Source organism: Schistocerca serialis, chromosome 3 (genome assembly GCF_023864345.2).
Source record: "Schistocerca serialis cubense isolate TAMUIC-IGC-003099 chromosome 3, iqSchSeri2.2, whole genome shotgun sequence".
Lineage (NCBI taxonomy): Eukaryota > Metazoa > Arthropoda > Insecta > Orthoptera > Acrididae > Schistocerca > Schistocerca serialis.
In genome coordinates, this window is record NC_064640.1 from 54,698,346 (window position 1) to 54,717,680 (window position 19,335).

Below are 19,335 nucleotides of genomic sequence, written 5' to 3' on the forward strand. Positions count from 1 at the left end.
CCCTACTTTACAGACGAGACAAGCCACCAAACTGTTATGTGAAGAGTCTTAGACGTCCATCACTTTGCACCGAGTGGTAGTTCCATTATCCTTCTGCCTCTTTCGTTATATGCTCACTGCTCACGAGAGTAGTATGTGAACATTCGACAAGCTTCACTATTTCCGAGACACTCGTTTACAGACTGCGTAATAAGTGCCCTTTGTCAAAGTCTCTTATCTCAATGGATTTCCCCATTTGCAGCCCATATCTTCGCTGTGGTGATACCCCGTCCTTGTCTGCTCCGCTTACATACTTCGGTTATCGCGTACCGTGCCCGCAACGCCAACGTCGCGGTGTTCAGTGTTCATAATGTTCTGGCTGATCAGTGTAAGCAGCCAATGTATTTCTGACTCAAAACATGTGAGAAAACTGAATAAAATTGTGTCCTGTCATAACTACAATTAGAGGGTGTGCAACGTTTCGATGCGGCGCACACAGAAGATTTTTAACGACGATTTATGAAACTTGTGACCAAATATGCATCGTGAGAAGTGACATGAGTGTACCTAGTGTTTCTAAGCTGAAATTTGTGCAGAAACTAAGGAAAATGTGTTGTGCCTTAATTTTAAACAGCATATCTGGGTACAACGTATGAATGTTACTTGTGCCGATGTGGAGACAGTGGGACAAAAACAAGCAGTATGGATACCGATAGCACTTGAAATGTGCGCCCTGACGGAACGCAAAATACTTAATTACCTAGTAGATAAGAGTGTAGTAACGGTGGCACAAAAGGGAATGTTCGTGCAGCGGTAGCGCATAAAATGGAGGCCGGAAACACAAATCATGGTATATGACACAGGCGGACGAGAAAAGAGGAAGAGGGCGGGGAGCGCGAACATAGAGGCCGAGAAGAGGAGCGGAACCAGCATAGAAGAAGAACCTGGGAAACGTATAAGGATTTCAGAATTGACCCCATTTGGAACATATATGGAGGAACCTTGAACATTCTGGGAAGAAGAGAGAAGCATTTGCATAATGAAAGCAGAAAAATTACATGATGAACAGAAAGGCCTATTAGAATAGGTTATTATAGTAAAGATAAGGCAGCTATCAGATCTACAGTTGAGGTCAAAATATGTGGGCGTGTGAAATCATTAATCAAGTCGAGAAGCCAGCTATGTGCGACAGAAAACGTATATAAAGAGTTGCTGAAATCAGGACGCGAAACACGGAGTTACAGGCTAGTAGTGTCGAAATAAAAGGAGCTATAGGTGAATGCGGGAAAACAATTAACTGTCATGTAATGTTGCATGTGAAAATGTTGCATGTGAAGAATCATTTCAAGTAGTAGCCATAGTCGTGCCTTATTTTGCGAGAGCAAGTTATTATAGGCTGCGGTTGCTTGAAAGAGCACAATGCACTGATAGATTATGAGCGAAATTAAATGAGGTTTCACGTCAGAGTCAGGGAGAAAAAAGTAAAATTTGATGACAAAACGACAGTAGAAACTACGTTTTCCCACATATACCGATTGGTTGCTTGTGCAGAGGAAGTAGAAGAGGAACGTTTAATAAACCGTAACCGAAGTGATAAATTTCCGAATAGTGAGCAGTCAGGCAGCAGTAGCCGACCGAGACAGACGCAGCAACAGGAAAGTAACAGCTTTTGTGACATTTACGAGTTCCTAACCAGGAGCGAATTTTATTATATCATCTGTGTGCTTTAATAGTTGGGTTTGTTGAGTTTCTGCGTGTAATTTTAATATCTAATAGCCACAGTTGTCGCGTTTTCGTTTGCATCAGAAAGTAAACCAATTTTGTGACATATTACAAGTTCCTTATCAGGGGCAAATTATTTAGTGTCACCTGGGTGCTTCGGTAGTTAGATTTTTGAATATCTGCGTGTTACTAGACACAGTTCGTGCGTTTTCGTCAGGGTCTACAGTAGAGTTGCGCAGCACGTGCCGATAGTCCGTTTACCTGCATAGTTTAGTTTTCCACTGCCTTTAGTATGGACAGGGACTGCGATTGTTATGTGCGGATGCGAGTCGTGTTGGTAGCACTTCGCTCTCAGCTTCAGGCTGTGATGGCTTTGGTTACACAGCTTGAGGCTGCAGTGGATGGGCACCACTGTTGTGGGCCGGTCGAGGGGATCGAAAGGACGTCCAGCACGTCAGAGTCCTCCGATCGGTCCTCACCAGTGGTCAGCCCAGTTACTGCTCGCACTGAGGCTGACCCTTCACCTGTGGTCGAGTGGGAGGTCGCCCCGGGGCGAAGCAGGCGGCGACAGACTTCCCAGGCGGCCGAACATAAGGCCTCCCCGGTTTGTCTGACTAACAGGTTCTAGGAGCTGTCTGTGGCTGACACTGTCGCGCCGAATCAGATGCTGTCGCCTGTCCTGTTTCAGAGGAAACCACTCAGCCTGCAAGATCCGGACAACCCCAGGGTGGGACTATTGGTAGTTGAGGGCTCCAACGTTAGGCGCGTTATGGGGCCCCTTAGGGACTTCGCTGAAATGGAGGGTAAGAAAACCAATGTGCACTCTGTGTGCATACCGGGTGGGGTCATTCCAGACGTGGAAAGGGTCCTCCCGGATGCCATGAAGAGCACAGGGTGCAGCCAACTGCAGGTGGTTGCTCAAGTCGGTACCAATGATGTGTGTCACTTTGGATCAGAAGAGGTTCTCTCTGGTTTCGAGCGGCTAACAGAAGTGGTAAAGGCTGCCAGTCTTGCTTGCAAGATGAAAGCACAGCTGACCATTTGCAGCATAGTCGACAGGACCGATTGCGGACTTCTGGTACGGAGCCGAGTGGAGGGTCTGAATCAGAGGCTCAGACGGTTCTGCGACCGTGTAGGCTGCAGATTCCTCGACTTGTGCCAAAGGGTGGTTGGATTTCGGGTTCCGCTGAATAGGTCAGGTGTCCACTATACGCAGGAGGCGACTACACGGGTAGCAGGGGCTTTGTGGTGTGGACTGGGCGGCTTTTTAGGTTAGAGAGTCTCGGGAAAACACAAGAAGGGCTTCAGTCACAAAGGGAGCAGGCTGAACACAGGAAGAACGTAGATACAGGTACCATTGGTATAACAGTTGTAAATTGTCGTAGCTGTGTTGGGAAAGTACCAGAGCTCCAAGCGCTAATAGAAATCACTGATGCTCAAATCGTTATAGGCACTGAAAGCTGATTAAAGCCGGATGTAAGCTCAGCCGAAATTTTTGCGAAGAAGCTAACGGTGTTTCGGAAGGATAGGCTAAACACGGTTGGCGGCGGCGAGTTTGTTGCTCCCAGAAATAGTTTAACTTGTCGCAAAATTGAAGTAGATACTTCCTGTGAGTTAGTATGGGCAGAGGTCATTGTTAGCAACCAGAATAAAATAATAATTGGATCCTTTTACCGACCTTCCAATTCAGATGATTCAGTTGCTGAAAGGTTCAAAGAAAACTTGAGTTTGATTTCAAACACGTACCCGACTCGTACGATAATAGTTGGTGACTTTAATTTACCCTCGATATGTTGGCGGAAATACATGTATGATTCCGGAGGTACGCATAAAATATCATCCGAAATTGTGCTAAACGCATTCTCTCAAAATTATTTCGAGCAGTTAGTTCATGAGCCCATGCGAATAGTAAACAATTGTGAAAACACACTTGACCTCTTAGCAACAAATAATCCTGAGTTAATAACGAGCATCAAAACCGATTCTGGGATTAGTGAACACAGGGTTGTCGTGGCGAGATTGAATATTGTAATCCCCAAATCACCGAAAAATAAGCGAAAAATATACCTGTTCAGAAAAGCAGATAAAAATTCACTTGACGCCTTCCTGAGAGGCAATCTTCACTCATTCCAAATTAATAATATAAGTTTAGACCAGATGTGGCCTAAATTCAAAGAAATTGTATCGGCAGCAATTGAGAGATTTATACCAAATATATTAACAAACGACGGAGCTGATTCTCATTGGTACACAAAACGGGTTAGAACACTGCTGCAGAAACAACGAAACAAACTTGCCAAATTTAAACAGACACAAAACCCCCAAGCTGGGCAATCCTTTACAGAAGCTCGAAATTTAGCGCGGACTTCAATGCGAGATGCTTGTAACAGGAGTAACGTATAAGTAAATATCCTCGGAGTAGTGAAGCAACTTAAATCAGTTAATTAAAGCAATCTTTTGGTACAGACTGAATACCAATTAGGTTTCTTTCGGAGTATGCTGATGCATTAGCTCCGTACTTAACAATCATATACAACCGTTCGCTCGATGAAAGATCCGTACCCAAAGACTGGAAAGTTTCACAGGTCACACCAATATTCAAGAAAGGTAGTAAGAGTAATCCACTAAATTACAGACCCATATCGTTAACGTCGATATGTAGCAGGATTTTACAACATATAGTGTGTTCGTACATTATGAATTACCTCGAAGAAAACTGTCTATGGCACTCAGTCAACATGGGTTTAGAAAATATCGTTCCTGTGAAACACAACTAGCTCTTTATTCACATGAAGTGTTGAGTGCTATTGACAAGGGATTTCAGATCGATTCCGTACTTCTAGATTTCCGGAAGGCTTTTGACACGGTACCACACAAGGGGCTCTTAGTGAAATTGCGTGCTTGTGGAATATCGTCTCAATTATGTGACTGGATTTGTAGTTTCCTGTCAGAGAGGTCACAGTTCATAGTAATTGACGGAAAGTCATCGAGTAAAACAGAAGTGATTTCTGGCCTTCCCCAAGGTAGTGTTATAGGCCCTTTGCTGTTCCTTATCTATATAAAAGATTTGGGAGACAATCTGAGCAGCCGTCTTCGGTTGGTTGCAGATGACGCTGTCGTTTATCGACTAATAAAGTCATCAGAAGATCAAAACAAACTGCAAAACGATTTAGAAAAAATATCTGAATGGTGCGAAAAGTTTCAGTTGACCCTAAATAACGAAAAGTGTGAGGTCATCCACATGAGTACTAAAAGAAACTCGTTAAACTTCGGTTACACGATAAATCAGTCAAATCTAAAAGCCGTAAATTTAACTAAATACCTAGGTATTACAATTACGGACAACATAAACTGGAAGAACACATAGAAAATGTTGTGGGGAAGGCTAACCAAAGACTGCGTTTTATTGGCAGGACACTTAGAAAATGTAACAGACCTACTAAGGAGACTGCCTACACTACGCTTGTCCGCCCTCTTTTACAATACTGCAGCGCGGTGTGGGATCCTTACCAGATAGGACTGACGGAGTACATCGAAAAAGTTCATAGAAAGGCAGCACGTTTTGTATTATCGCGAAATATGGGAGAGAGTGGCACAGAAATGTTACGGGATTTGGGCTGGAAATCGTTAAAAGAAAGGCGTTTTTCGTTGTGACGGAATCTTCTCACGAAATTCCATTCACTAACTTTCTCCCCCAAATGCGAAAATATTTTGTTGACAGCGACCTTCACAGGGAGGAACGATCACTACGATAAAATAAGGTAAATTAGAGCTCGAACGGAAAGATATAGGTGTTCATTATTTCCGCGCGCTATGCGAGATTGGAATAATAGAGAATTGTGAAGGTGGTTAGATGAACCCTCTGCCAGACACTTAAGTGTGATTTGCAGAGTATCCATGTAGATGTAGATGCAATTAACAGCATAATAAATGGGATCTCCGATACAGAATAAGTAGCTGCTGGACAGACATCTCGATTAATTATTGGAATCAGGTAGGTTTTCTGGAAAAAGATCTTACTAAGAAAAATAAAAAAAAATTAAAGCCTCATAAACCATGTTTTAAGCCGCTTTATGCGATTCCACAGGCCCGGAAGGAAGCAACAGAAAAAAGAATTTCATAACATTGCTGAATACAGGAATAACACATACGACTCGAAGTCGGTACTACAGCTCTTTATTCATTGTGGCAACGAAAAATTAGTATTTGATATTGTATTGAACACTCAGCAAGAAAAAAATCTAAGGGTAATAAAAATGACTACCAGATATGAACGGTGTTAGTAATATACAGATAGAATTAGATTTACTTCTCTTAAGGACTATTATAAGTGTTTATCGTAACTGTTTTATTGTGCAAAGGTAAAGAAGTTTTATATGCGTAAACTTGGTTGTGAGTTAATTAAGGTTCCTTTGAGCGTGTTCAGTTTCACAGGCACTTAACTAGGACGTTGCGTTAAGGCACAGTGATTTGAAAAGGTAGCGAGCATGCGCCCAGAACTTTCGTCGCTTGTTAGGTGGTGTGTCAGGTGCGAGTGGCCGAAGAGAATTTACGAGAAATTGTGGCTCACACAGAATAATGTGTTGTTGCATGTTGAGAGACGTCGGCGCAAGGCGCGGCATTAAACTGCAGCGCAGTGCCTTCAGACGGCTTCTGAAGAGCCGGCGGGAGAGAGAGAATTCAGCTTCCGGAAGGATGCCTTCAGCGAACGCGGATATCAACCGCGTCAGCTGAGAGCAGCAGGTGCGGGATAGCTATCGGCAGCCCGCTGAGTCGTTGCTAGGCTGCGCAGCGATACATTCTGGCGGCGTGCGACGAGAGTGAGTTTGCAGCGCATCACAGCGATTAATTGTGGGCATGTGCGCGGATCCCGTGTCATACCCCAGTAGTGTCTCGCTGTGCGTTTATCTGCGCAGTGAAGAGACGTGCTCATGAATGCACGAAATCACTCTTTAGGCGAACTGAAATTTTTAACCGTGTCTTGTTCATATTCATTGAACTTCAAAAGCTTTTCTACAACATGTGTAATTGGCTAAAGTTTATTGATTAATAGATCTGTTGTCATACAAAAACCATTTGTCGCTTAATTACTTACCTGATTTGAGCTACTTCGTTAAAGTAAATAAAATGTGGATGAAGAATTTTGAAGAGATGTGGTGCTACATGTCTCTATTTGAGTAAGAACTTTTACATTTAATGGATTTTGAAATGGACTGAGACGATATGTAACTGAAATATTGAATTTAATCTTCTGGTGTGGAGAATTTTGTAAAGATGTATTGCTATGAATTTAGCTTTCATCGAGGACTTGCATATTTTCTGAAACTTGAAATGGGCTTAATTTTGATCTACAATACGATCTTATCCTGTTTGAATAAGTCTACACGTTATGAAATAAAACATATCTTTGTAAAAGTCAGAAAACCATAACTATGAATAGACTTGGTATGCGTCAACTATAAATTTGGAAAAAAGAAAAAGAAAGACCGTGTTGCCAAGCTCTGGGGGACCAATCGCCAATTTCAGTTATGTTCAGTTAGTGCGGGAATTTTTTTTTCAGCAAGTGAAGGGATTTTTAATTTTTTAAATCTTTATTTCGCACGGATTTTGAAAACAGTTAGCTGGCGGATGTAACGGTACAGATATCGATCCTACTTTTGAAGAATCGAATCTACCCTACGTGAACTATAAATTTGGAAAAAAGAAAAAGAAAGACCGTGTTGCCAAGCTCTGGGGGACCAATCGCCAATTTCAGTTATGTTCAGTTAGTGAGGGAATTCTTTTTTTTTCAGTAAGTGAGGGGATTCTTAATTTTTTAAATCCTTATTTCGCACGGATTTTGAAAACAGTTAGCTGGCGGATGTAACGGTACAGATATCGATCATACATTTGAAGCATCGAATTTACCCTACGCTTCCTCGCTACAGTGCAGCGGCATCGCTGACGGGCATGCCCCTTCGTTCTACAAAGGAGACGTTGGCGCCAGGAGAGTTTTTAGACTAAGGTGTAAGTCAGTCGAGCCTGAGCAAGCCTGCAGAGAATGTTCCGGGACTTCGTGCTCCGTGCATCGCACGTCAAAAAATATGAATTAGTTTTTTGATGTTGTTAGTAGAGCCTGAGCATGATTACAGAGTGTGTGTAAAAGTGATAATTTTGAAGTCAAATTTAAATTTCTTAATGAGGAAATTGTTACAATTATGTAACAATAACCGTACAGTAATGAATCGGCATGGTAAACTCATACAGGCTCGTGATAAAAGAGTGAGTGCATTTGTAGAGGTAGTGCAATCAGAACCAGAAGGGACGTGTTATATGAACTTTAAGTGAAATAATATTAACTGTGTTGTACAAAAGTGTTCACATACGATCTCTTCATTATAAATAGAGTGTCTTGGAAGGGACAGAATCATACAACAGTGTGTGAGAATAGATACAGCATGCATCTGAGGCTCACGATCAGAACTTAATTATTGGTGAATGTACTTTTGGAGGAAATTCGTCCTCTATAACAGGCTACTTAGTAACGTTCGAAACCTAACTTCTGTAACCAGCCATACAACAGCGAGAATTGATCATCACGAACACATGGTTAAAGAACGACTATGATTCTATTGGTGAAACAGACTTGGAGACAACGGAAACTTTCACATAAGTTAGAGAGTGACAATATACAAATTTAGAAGCTAGATTTTAAACGGCAATATATTTCCAGGGGACACTGATCACGATTCACTGATTATGAATCGCAGGTTAAAACCGAAGAAATTGCAGAGTGTTGGAAAGTTAAGTAGATAGGTCCTGCATCAATTGAAAGAACCGAATGTTGTTTGCAATTTCATTGGGAGCGTTAGGAAACAATTGAATGAAACAGGACAAACGAATACAATAGAATATTAATGAGTAGCTATAATAGATGAAATGGTGAAAGCGACAGAGGATCAAATCAGCAAGAAGATAAGGCCTAGTGAATAACCCTTCGACTGGTAAACGATTAAAATATTAATAGGCAGGAAATGAAGGAGACACAAAGGCATAGAAAAATCTAATGAAGGAAATTGACGGACATAGCAAAATGGCAATGAAGGAATGAATACAGGCGAAATACAAAGCTTTTTAAGTAAACGTGATTATGTGAAAGATATGTATCCTATAACAAAATTAAAGAGGTTTCTGGAGAAAAGAGAAGTTCAGATGGCAAGTCAGTACCAAGTAAAGAAAGAATGCTAAAATTTCGAAGAAATTATAGAAGGTCTATGTAAAGGAAACGAACTAGAAGAAAATATTAGAGAAAGGCCAGAGGGATTACATGAAGTATAAGTGGAAGATACGATACTGTGAGAAGAACTTGACAGAGAACTGAATGACCTAACTGAAAACAAGAGACCTGCAGTAAACGACATTGCTTAAGAATTATTGAGATCATGTGGAGGGCATACCATGACAATACTATGTATTCCACAAGGTTTGGACGTTTTATGACACGGACGAAATAACCTCAGCGTCATGAAGAATGTAATAATTCTTTCAATGTCTTGTTGAAAGTAGACAATATGAGAACTGTGATTGCAGTATAATAATAAAGTTTATTTAGGACATTGGAAAATTTATGGTAAGAGACCAAACTGCTGAGGTCATAGGTCTCTAGGCTTACACACTACTTAATCTAACTTAAAGTAACTTACGCTAAGGACAAAACACACACCCATGGCCAAGGAGGACTCGAACCTCCGACGGGGAGAGCCACGCGAACCGTGACAAGGTGCCTTTGACCGCGCGGCTACCCCGTGCAGCAATGTTCATTTAAATCAATCCATTAGGGGTTTCGGATATAACACAAACCTATCTTAAGATGACTCTCATAAACTGGAACCTCTATTTGTAGTCATTACTAGCTACGAGCACTGCCATAAAACGTATAATGCTATGTAATCAACCTGTTTTCCGAGAATTTAACAACATCCACAGAGTGCACGTGCCAAAATGTGAAAATTTAAAAAAATACAAAACAAATCATGACGACTGCTTCGCACAGAAATATAGACCACGAAAGTTGTCGCCATTTTCTGTGTGTTTCAGCGGAAATTAAAAGAAAACATTCTCTCCTAATTTTACCGAATGGAAGCCAGCAATGCGCAAAATGAACCGAGGAAAAAATTAATGAATTTGGATGGGAGGTATCGCCTCATCCACAATACGCCTTCGATATTAAGCCATCGGATTTGCCTTTATTGCGATCACTACCGTACTTTGTAAGTTACAAAAGTGTAAAACTCCGTATTTTGTTCAAAATGCCATCTCCAGATATTTTACTGAAACCCTAACTGCTTTTAGCGGTCTGGAATTGAAAACTTACACATTAGATGTAAAAATGTTGTTGAAAACGCAGCTGATTGCATCATTGATTAAAACAACTTGTTAACAATTTATCTGTTTGAATTTAATTTATGAAAACGACATTACTTTCCGGTCCCCCTAATGATTAAACATTCTTACTCTTGTAGTGCACGCTTTCATAGGGAGAAATGTAACAACTGAACAAAACGTCATGAGCGAAAGACGTGCACAATATAGCCATTCATTTTGATGTACCTGTAGCAGTGCTGCGGGGCAACACGAAGCAATTGACACCAAAGTTGAGGATGTTGATTGTAGACTCATGTGGCACAGCACTACGACGTGCGCACCAGCAGTACTTCAGTCCAGTAACTGCGTATTCTGTAGGGGACACCAGATGCTACTGTGCGAGTGGGAGGAGACGCCTGGGAAGTTACAAATTAGGCGGCTATTATCAGTGCACCTTTTATCGATGGTGAGCCGCCAGCAGAGTGAAGAATGGCTAAACTCAGACACTGGAAGCCAAGTAATTAAATTATCGCCATAGTGTTGTCATACACTGAAACACCGACTTATAGTAACATATCTTGAATGGTTAATTTCATTCTTTCAACGACTTCTGGGCCTCTCAATTGATCCAGGTCCCTTCTCTTCAGTTTCTTACCTTTCCGCGATTTCTTCGGTTTTAATCTGCTGCTCATAATGTAGAACTTACGGACAGATCCCGCAGATGCTCCAAGAAATATTTTGTAGATAAAAATCTGTTTTCGAAACCTCTGTCATACCACTATGTAACGTATCTGAAACCGAATGTTCTCCAGGTCATCGCCTCTTATAAGTTATTGAATAATTTTGTTTAGCTTTTCAGACACTGTTTTAGTCTGCGTCATCTGCAGATCTAGTATGCATATTAACATTATACTACCTTGGTGAGTTTTTGCTTTGTATCTGCCGTGTCAACGATTACATGTGCACTGTGCTGCTCTTACTAGCTCACCCCCAATCCCGTTTTCTTATTCATTGATAGCATTACTCCTTTGCCCTCACTTGAAACTTCCTGGCTGATAGGCTGTGGTCGAAGTATAAAACTCTGTCCTGACGTTTCGTCTCCGACCACAGACTATCAGCCCGGAAGTTTTAAGTGAAGACAATACCGGCCGTGAAAGCTTACATTGTACGACTCCTTTGCCCTTCCGAAATGGCACCAACTAACACACATTCCCTAGAATTCCTAGATTCTGCCATCGTGCTAATTCTGTTTAATAAATACATCAAAGAAGAAAATCACAATCAACTTCTAACCATAGCCCTATCATCATAATTCTTACTGCAACTAAACTACTCTGCCTTATACAAGAAAACCAAACGTTCTCGTCAACAGCCGGTCGGAGTGGCCGAGCCGTTCTAGGCGCTACAGCCTGGAACCGCGCGACCGTTACGGTCGCAGGTTCTAATCCTGCCTCGGGCATGGATGTGTGTGATGTCCTCAGGTTAGTTAGGTTTAAGTAGTTGTAAGTTCTAGGGAACTGATGACCTTAGAAGTTAAGCCCCATAGTGCTCAGAGCCATTTGAATCTTTTTTTCTCGTCGACAGCACTCAGTTTATCCTTCCGAATTATAAAGATCCTTGGAAGAGCAAGTTGTAATAAAACTATTCCACCTTGTGCGCAAGATATATGACACAACTGGACTTTAAGAAAAATGTGATAATTCCGCGTCCAATGAAAGCAGGGGCTGCTGACAGGTGTGAAGCTTAGCTAAGTATCAGTGTAATAATAATTCATGATAGCAAAATACTGACACGAATTGTTTACTGAAGAATCAAAAACTGGTATAAGCCCACCTTGGGAGAGATCAGTCAGGTTTCCGGAGAAATGTAGGAAGACGTGAGGCAGTTCTGGTCATACCACTTGTCTTAGAAGATAAGCGGAACTAAGGTAAATGGTTCAAATGGCTCTGAGCACTATGGGACTCAACTGCTGAGGTCATTAGTCCCCTAGAACTTAGAACTAGTTAAACCTAACTAACCTAAGGACATCACACACATCCATGCCCGAGGCAGGATTCGAACCTGCGACCGTAGCGGTCTCGCGGTTCCAGACTGCAGCGCCAGAACCGCGCGGCCACTTCGGCCGGCAACTAAGGTAAAACTGTTTTTATTGCAACTGTATATTTAGATAATACCTCGACTAATATTAGCTAGAATGCACTCCTTGGAATTCTGAAGGTAGCAGGAATAAAACACAAGGAGCTAAAGGTTACTCTTAATTTGTTAGTTACTTGAAGAGTGGGATCTGTTAACGACGGGTAGTAAAGCGGGCATTGGAAAGGAGTTAGTTAAAAGTTGGCTCTTTGTGTTCAGTAGAGAGAATACATATGGGCGTGCCCAGGTCGGCCTGTGAGCCCGTTTCCCAGTCTGGTTGGTCATGAGAAGTTGTTACTTTTAGTGTCAGAAAGAGTCCAACAAGTAAGGAGAGAAGGCGTAGGATAACATCAAAGCCAGCAGAATGCCGGTGTCAGAACGTTAGTACACACTGCGTCCGACGCTCCAGGCGACGGCCAGCAGCCAACAAGTGACATCTCTCCCTATTGCCGACCTACAGCGTTGGGAAGTGTCATGCTCCTCATCACAACCTACAGTAACAAACAACCTTTCCCTACTCACCACGAAGGCAGTGAAAAATTGTACTTCAGCACAGTATGAGAATATTAAAGTAAAAAATTAGAAATAAAATAAGAATTTGAAATGTCACTTAGATTGACTAGGCGAATAAAACGTAGTACAGAAACCTCACTGTAGTTATAAGAGTCGAAGTACATGAAAGGGAAGCAGCAGTTGAAACGAGAGTGAGACAGGACTGCATCTTATCACCTATGCAGTTCGCTATGTAGGGAGGGTGTTTCGCATGGAAGATAGTGTGCGTAGAACACAGGATGTTTCCTGGTCACTGTTTCATCCAGTGACCGGTTTTAGATCACATGACGGAACGCGCGATAGGAACCGCTGTAAGCAGCTCCCGGTATTTTCTACTGGTTATGTTGTTATGAGACTCGAGGTTGTGTTTCGTTTGGATTTCGTAAGTTTAGGAATTCTGCATATTTAAGTGCTATATACTATATTAAAGCTACTTTGGAAATATTGTTAATTCTTCAGTTACAGAGAGTTATGGTTACTAGTTACGTAACATGTGGACATTTAGGCCATATCTCGTCAGTCGCGATTCATTTTGTACCTTGAAACGGAAGATCATCTACCACGAAACACGTCATTTTGCAAATGAACTGATTTTCTTTAATGTCTTATCCATTTTTCTCGTCTTGAAAATGAAAATTTGTGTTAGTTGCCAATAGCTTCTAGTTCAAAGCGTTTCTCACTTGTAACTGGTTTTTGATAATACTTCTGCCTAATTTGATATCTCTTAATAGTTATTGCTGTGTAGTAGAGTAATGATACAGGCCCCTAAAACATAGACTACTAAATACAGTACCGTCCCGATTTTTTCGATTAGAGCAGTTTCAGACTTGAAAAGACCCTAACAGCGTCTAGAATTCAACTACAACCGACTCTGAGATATATTCCACGCCATTCGCCAGTCCCATGTGGAACAATGAACTACATCTAGCAGCTTCATCACCTAACTGCTGGTCTATGACCCGCTGCAAGACCTGATGAATCCGGGGCTAGAGCCAGATCCACCAAGATGGGGTCACCTCCAGTCTCTGGGAGTCTGCAAGAGGTCTTGGGTTTGGATCCTGATCGCCTGCGTGCCACATGCCCACCAGCTGCCGGAGTAGCCGGCTGTCCGTTACATGTGCACCTGGCGTCAGGTTACCTCTTCAAGGCTACCCACCATCCGCTGCCACTTCACTGAGGCAACGCTCCTGCCCAGCACCCATACGCGGCCGTGACGAAACACACCGCTTTGTGCTACACTGAGGTAGCTACTGCTGCCTGGGTGTCAGCGCACACCATTGAAAGCGGTCATCAACCATTGTGTTGGCCTCTTACTGAATAAAGAATGTGTTTACTAATTGAGCTCTTCTGGTTCCGTGACCGGTGTTTGCCACTATTACGCAACACATCGTCCTGCTAACGCAAGCCTGGGTTAGAGGCAACAGTCCTGGCAATTATTGGTGTCCGTACCTCCGAAACTATTACACTAGTATCAGAAGAGAAACAGCGATCATGAGCGACGCCACGGGACAGCTTTCAGCAAAGTCATCACAATGTGGTCACTGAGAATAATCTAAGTTAATTATCTGTCCTTAGTGTGGGAACATAGTCATATAGAATTCTTTTGAAAGTAATTTCCAGCCATTCTCCGATAACTGTTCATTTATTTTACACAGTCATGATTTCGGCTTTATAGCCATTCTGAAGTGCATGTTGAAATGTTAAAATATGTATGACCTGTCAGTGTTGTTTGCCGACAATGGTACGTCCCAGGAAGGTCAGACACATTTTATATTTCAGCATACACCTGAGAATGGCTGTAAAGCCGAAATCAAGATAGTGTAAAATAAATAAACAATTATCAGTCAAATGACTGAAATTTCTTTCAAATATTGCTACAGTTGGATTCGGAGTCGGTTTGAAGTTTAGAATCCTGATAGGGGACTGAGGCAGTGATTTCAGTGAATTTAGGGGGAACACTCAAGAAACTGACGGTGGTTTGTGCCCAGTTCGGTGTAGGAAATGTAATTTTTTGGGGTATCTACATCTACATGCATACTACGGAAGCCACCATACCACTGTTAGTCATTTCCTTTCCTGTTCCATTCGCAAACAGATCGAGGGAAAACGAATGTCTACATGCCTCCGTATGATCCCTAGTTTCTCGTATCTTATCTTGATGCTCCCTACCTGAAATGTATGTTGGCGGCAGTAGAATCATTCTACAGTCAGCTTCAAATGCCTTTTCTCTAAGTTTTCTCAATAGAATCCCTCGAAAAACACGTCGCCTTCCCTCCAGGAATTCCCATTTGATTCCCGGAGCATCTCCGAAACACTTACATGTTGTTCGAACCTTGGTGATAAATGTAGCAGTCCACGTCTGATCCTTCAACCCGACCTGATGAGGATCCCAAACACTCTAGCAGTACTCAAGAACAGATCGCACTACTGTGCTGTATGTGATCTCCTTCCCCAAAAGTTCTCTCAATAAACCGAAGTCGACCATTCGCCTTACCTACCACATTCCTCACATGTTCGTTCCATTTCATATAATGTTGCACTCAAATATTTGAACGATGTGGCTGTGTCAAGCAGAACACTTACATGTTGTTCGAACCTTGGTGATAAATGTAGCAGTCCACGTCTGATCCTTCAACCCGACCTGATGAGGATCCCAAACACTCTAGCAGTACTCAAGAACAGATCGCACTACTGTCCTGTATGTGATCTCCTTCCCCAAAAGTTCTATCAATAAACCGAAGTCGACCATTCGCCTTACCTACCACATTCCTCACATGTTCGTTCCATTTCATATAATGTTGCACTCAAATATTTGAACGATGTGGCTGTGTCAAGCAGAACACCACTAGGCCGATTCTTTATCCGAACATTACGCGTTTGTTTTTCCTCCTCATCCGCATTAACTTACATTTTTCTACATTTAAAGTTAGCTACTATTCATCACACTAACTAGAAATTTTATTTAATTCACCTTGTATCCTCATACAGTCACAAAAATTCGACAGATTACCTTACACCACAGCATCATCATCATGCAATCGCAGATTGTTGCCCACCCTGTCCGCCAGATCATTTATATATACAGAAAATAATAGCGGTCCTATCACATTTCCCTGCGGCACTCCTGACGATACCCTTGTATCTGGTGAACACTCGATGTCGACGACAACATACTGGGTTCTATTACGTAAGAAACCTTCGAGCCACTCACATTTCTGGGAACCTATACCACATGTTCGTACTTTCCTTAAAAGTCTAGAGTGGAGCACCGTGTCAAATGCTTTTCTAGAGTCTAGAAATGTGGAATCTGCCTGTCGCCTTTCATCCCTAGCTCGCAGTATATTATTTGAGAAAAGGGCAAACTGTGTTTCGCAAGGGCGATGCTTTCCAAATACGTGCTGATTCTTGGACATAAGCTTTTCGGTCTCTAGGAAATTTGTTGTATATGTTCAAGATTTCTACAGAAAATCGATTTCAAGAATATTGGTCTATAATTTTTCGGGTCCGTTATTTTACTTTACTTATGTACAGGAGGCACCTGTGCTTTTTTCCAGTCGCTTGGCACTTTGCACTCGACGAGAGATTCGTGATAATGCAAGCTAAGTAAGGAGGCAACGTCGTAGAGTAGGGTTTGTAAAACCGAGTTGGGTTTCCATCTGTAGTTATTTGTGTTGTGTTAGTCGAAGAGCCAACACCGTGTTACTAGTGGATGCCGAAATGCACGCGTTTTAGCTTACGCAGGCTGGCGTGAGGAGGGAAGGACTATACTGACGTGAGGTCTAGTAACTGAATAGGGCGCTTTGCTAGGTTGTGGCAAATGACGTAGCTTAAGGTTATGCTACACTGTCGTCTCTGCAAATGAGAACGTATGTAGATAGTGAACCATCGCTAGCAAAGTCGGCTGTAGAACTGGGGCGAGTGCTAGGGATTCTCTCTAGATTAGATCTGCCGTGTGGCGGCGCTCGGTCTGCAATCACTGATAGTGGCGACACGCGGGTCCAACGTATACTAACGGACTGCGGCCGATTTAAAGGCTACCGCCTAGCAAGTGTGGTGTCTGGTGGTGACACCACAATTTGTTTTCAACTGTTTCAGTTGTTTCTCTACAGTATGGATGTTTATTACTACCTTTATTACTATTTCGTCCGTACTGGACTCTGTGTGATGTTCAAATGACTGTATGTTTGTGCGATTCTCCTGCGTGAATAATTTCTCTAAAATGAAATTTAAAACCGACTTTCGTTTTACTATCTGCTACAGCCACACTAGATTAGTCAACGAATGACTGGATATAAGTCTTAGATCCGCTTAGCTATTTTACATAAGACGAGAATTTTTTTTTGCTAAGGTACAACGGTGGCAGTCGCTGTATGCTTATCGCATAGATCTCTTCACTGACTCAAGACTACCTACGAACCTTTTCTGGTCGTCATTTGCGTGTTATCTTTTGAACCGAGAGCGCAACAGTCTTCGCTTCTTCTGCATTTTCGGAATTTCGTTGTTAAACCACAGTGAGTCTTGCCTCTCCTTAATGCACTTACTTGGCATGTACATTTCCAGAGCATGACGTACTTTGACGATAATTCCTCTATGTCAATCATACTGGAACTAAATGATGTCAATTCATTGCCTAAATGAGATGCTAACAGTTGCTTACCTGCCCGTTCCAACAGAAAATGTGTTCTAGCCTTATTGACTGATTTATTAACTGTTAGAACCATAGTCGCTGTACTGATCCCATCGATAAGGTCCGGCGTCGTAGCTATAAGGTCTACGATACTTTCATTGCGTGTGGGTTGCCGAACTAATTGCTCAAGACAGTTTTCGGAAAAGTCTTCAAAAGCACTTCGCAAAACCGTCTTTCTATATCATGTAATGAATCCATAGACGACCCAGTCTATACTCGGTAGGTTAAAGTTGCATCCAACTAGTATTGCATGCTTTGGATATTCACTTGCTGCTGACAGTCATTCTTAAAATGACTTTAGAACCGTGACAGCGATATCGTGTGCCCGATAAAAACGTGCACTTGGTTTCGCCTAGACATGTTATATGCGATCAGGTAACGTCACTGTCACATTCAATTTCGACCCCAGCACAACCAGTTCTTTGCCAACGGCCTTGTCGCAGCGGTAACACCGGTTCCCGTCAGATCACCGAAGTTAAGCGCTGTCGGGCTGGGTTAGCACTTGGATGGGTGACCATCCGGTCTGCTGAGCGCTGTTGGCAAGCGGGGTGCACTCAGCCGTTGTGAGGAAAACTGAGGAGCTACTTGATTGAGAAGTAGCGGCTCCGGTCTCGGAACCTAACATACGGCCAGGAGAGCGGTGTGCTGACCACATGCCCCTCCATATCCGCATCCCTTGACGCCTATGAGTTGAGGATGACACAACGGCCGGTGAGTACCGTTTGGCCTTCATGGCCTGTTCGGGAGGAGTTTAGTTTTTAGAACCAATACTTTTGTCAACCGCAATGAACACCCCAACCCCCATATGCTTTCCATGACTCGGTAGTGCTACTTGCGATAAATCTTCAGTGGCAACCTGTTTTAAATATAGAGGGTGTGGTGTCACCGCCAGACACCACAGAGGGGTCGAGAACTACGCCAGAGAATGTAATTAATGAGCTTCCCTCTTATAGGGAAGTGTATCGGTAATACTAGTATTCATTCCTTTCCTGAAATGCTTTTCCTGTTGTTGCAGTCACAGGCTTTACAACGCTCAATCCAGTGGACCACGAGGCTACTACTACAGAGGCAATTCAGGCTTTGCTATAACAGACGGCTCGTATGCGGGCGGTGACTTACAACAGCAGGTGGCTGCAGTAAGAGAGCGTAGATCCTCGCACAATATGTCAATGTCACTCTGATTTCGAGTAAATCGGCACAGGATGTATTAGCGTTTGTAGACGAGCTGTTGTAGCCACACAGCTGTGTTGCTGGTAGGAAGGACAATTGTTGCATGACACCAAGTTACGTTTGGTAAGACATGTGAAAACATATAAAGCCCTCGGCAGTAAACAGTGGCAATGAGAAATGGGAATATTGCATACAATACTGATAAGTGATGTGCTCTATTCGTATGTTAGTTCAACCATAAACCGAGATTTGGCAGCTCTATTTTGAATTTCAGATTCTCGCTAATAGCAGCTTTGTCACGATGCGTGCGTGTTAACACTGTTTAATGTCAGGAACATAGCTGTCAGTAGTAGTAGCGCGTGCGGTGTTCTTACCAGGAAAACGCTTTGCAGGGCCGATTTTTACGAATCTGAGGATGAAGTTGGTAAGTAAGAATCAGGTAAAGAACCTGAATATGTTCCCGAACGCTGATGAGCTTCAAAAGTTGTTGCTGGAAAGATAAGTGTGAATATTTATTGAAGTAAGTAGATAATGTTAAATTGGGTCCTCTACCATAATTTTCGTGAATTTACGTTACACAATGATGGTACAACTATTACGCGCCGCCTTCACATTGTTTACGCTATGTAGTAAGGGGCTTCCTAAAATTCATTTTATATTGTGCTGATCCATAGATCAGGATTTAGGTTGTTATAGTTTATTATTGCAGAACTTGTAAATACGAATCCTAACATAAAAAAACTGAAACA

General features: G+C 42.4%; 1 pseudogene; it reads left to right on the top strand.

The window, feature by feature from the left end:
* Window positions 1-17,840: 17,840 nt before the first annotated feature.
* On the top strand, window positions 17,841-17,958 carry LOC126472301 (5S ribosomal RNA; annotated as a pseudogene).
* Window positions 17,959-19,335: the final 1,377 nt, after the last annotated feature.